The 2108-nt window shown below is 33.7% G+C and overlaps 1 long non-coding RNA gene across 3 annotated transcripts; it reads left to right on the top strand.

Annotated features, from left to right (window-relative positions):
• The first annotated feature begins 238 nt into the window (after positions 1 to 238).
• Positions 239 to 1618, top strand: LOC139864975 (uncharacterized). 3 transcript variants are annotated; one of them, XR_011764565.1, is made up of 6 exons: positions 239 to 358; positions 485 to 614; positions 713 to 742; positions 811 to 862; positions 957 to 1147; positions 1367 to 1618. It is a non-coding gene; the product is annotated as an uncharacterized lncRNA (long non-coding RNA). The 3 variants fall into 3 exon arrangements; XR_011764563.1 differs by having other exon boundaries at positions 713 to 862; XR_011764564.1 differs by having other exon boundaries at positions 294 to 358; positions 451 to 614; positions 713 to 862.
• The last annotated feature ends 490 nt before the right edge of the window (positions 1619 to 2108 follow it).

The following is a 2108-nucleotide window of genomic DNA, read 5'->3' as shown; positions in this document are numbered from 1 at the left end:
CCATATGAATGATTTTTATCTCTATGTATGGGATGTGTATTGAAATATGAAATCTTGTGGTCTATTATTATGATTTGATATATATAGGTTAAACCTATAACTCACCAATATTTTTAATAATAAATTTATTATAATAATAATAAATTTACCTACTATATATTAGCCCAAGGGGCTGGATGTCGTTTTCTATTTTAAAGCTGCTGTCGTTTTGAAATTTGGTATTTCCTCTGTCGTTTTAGCCGAAGGTAGATAATTAGGGTTTGATTTAGCATTAGGTAAGCTTCCATTTGTGCATCGACTATCTCAACTTCATCTTTGGTGATTATTTGGGCGAAGCGTGTGTTCATCGATAGATTGAGTACGCATCTCTCTTCTGTTATTCTTTTATACTTTGATTATTAGGGTTTTCCCTTCATTTTCATCCATTAATCGTCGCAAATATATTTCCAGAATTGGGGTAAAAATTAGGGTTTGATTTTTTCAGCCGATTCCTTTATCTCTCTAAAGATTCATGCGGCTTCCTTTGTTGTTGCTGGATTGGGTGTTATTTCGCCCTTTCATTCCTTTAATTGTGGCAGCTTTGAACAACGATTACCATCGACGCTAACTAATAGGTATGTATTCAGTTTTGCAAATTAGGTTTTCTCAGATGTTGATTTGTATTGCAAATTAGGTTTTCTCAGATGTTGATTTGTATTGCTTAATCAATCAGGTATTTATTCGCTTTGGTTCTGTTTACAAGGTTAGTTCCAAAATTTTATCACGTTTCTGTTCATGTGTTTATCTTGACTGAGATAACTGATATATCAGATTTGCAGCATGACGCTTACCTTAAAACGTAGTCTACATTGAACTTTACTAGGTAAACAAAAATTACACCCCTTTTCCAATCTGTGACGGATAGCATATTGTTGGTGTTCCTATAAAGAATTTCTATTTGGTTACATAATGTGCAGGAAGTAGTAATCGAAATTCGAAGAGAGATTTGCATAGTTGATCAACTGTAGTGTTGCTACTTTGAAAGTAATGAGCCCAATGTGTGGAGGCCGAAGAATCAATGGGAGCTGTACACAAATACCTTACAGATGCTATAAAATAATATATGCTCTAAATGTTGTCTTATAGAGATATATTGATCCAGTTGCCGGTACCACATGTTAACATTTAGACTTCTTAAAACTCTTGCATTGCTTAATCGCAATCGATTAATAGTTTATGAAGTTTGCTAGGGGTTTAATTCATGACCTTCACCTTTATTTATATTCCAAGTGTTTTAAGTTTTAATGTTTGTAGGCTTTTTTGAAACTTGCCGCTACCACCAAATAAAAAGTTTAGAAACATCACTAAAAATAATGATTTATGTTAGGTTTACTGGGAGCAGCCCCTTCTAAGGGAGTATGGAGCATAGCAGCGGTTATACATGTTGGTAGAGGAACCAAAGTAAGCAAAATTAACAGAAATAGCAGTGGTAACTCTGGATCAGCCTTCCAGGTTAACTGTGTGTATGTATTTATTATTTTATAGATCTCTATTAATTATCATGTTTCGGTGTTACGAAATACAGAGTAATACTTATACAATGTACAAATGTATTAGAACGCTGGAGAATATGTAAAGACCCGACTTTTTCGATTTACCTTTGTGCTTGTTACTTTCACGAAACTGCGTATTTGTGCGTACTGTGTTGGTTTATGTTCTGGGATCTTATTTCATGTTAATTACTTTCGTTAATACCATACAACGTGCCATTAAGTACTTAGTTACTTAACTTGATCCCCGAATGCTTTATGACCGTTAGTGTCACTGGACGTTTAGAACGAGCTATATGTTCTGGTACACGTTTAACTTTTGTCGTAATTGGAATATTACGACTACGTAATACTAATTGTTATTTCCTAATAACAATTACTTGGGTTTTTGGTTGCTTAATTACGCTTAGTAATTTACTTATACTCACTAGTTAGTCTTGTTGGACTTTCTACCTTGTTGGACTCAAGCCCACCCTACTCTAGCTAATGGACTATTTAATTAGCCCAATTTTAATAAGTTTATGACCCATATAAATGTAAGACAAAAACTCACTAAGTTAAGTCAACATACTAGCATTT

The sequence above is a fragment of the Rutidosis leptorrhynchoides genome, chromosome 8, assembly GCF_046630445.1.
Source record: "Rutidosis leptorrhynchoides isolate AG116_Rl617_1_P2 chromosome 8, CSIRO_AGI_Rlap_v1, whole genome shotgun sequence".
In the NCBI taxonomy this organism is placed as follows: domain Eukaryota; kingdom Viridiplantae; phylum Streptophyta; class Magnoliopsida; order Asterales; family Asteraceae; genus Rutidosis; species Rutidosis leptorrhynchoides.
The sequence above is the reverse complement of the archived record's forward strand: the minus strand, read 5'-3'. Positions and strand labels throughout refer to the sequence as shown.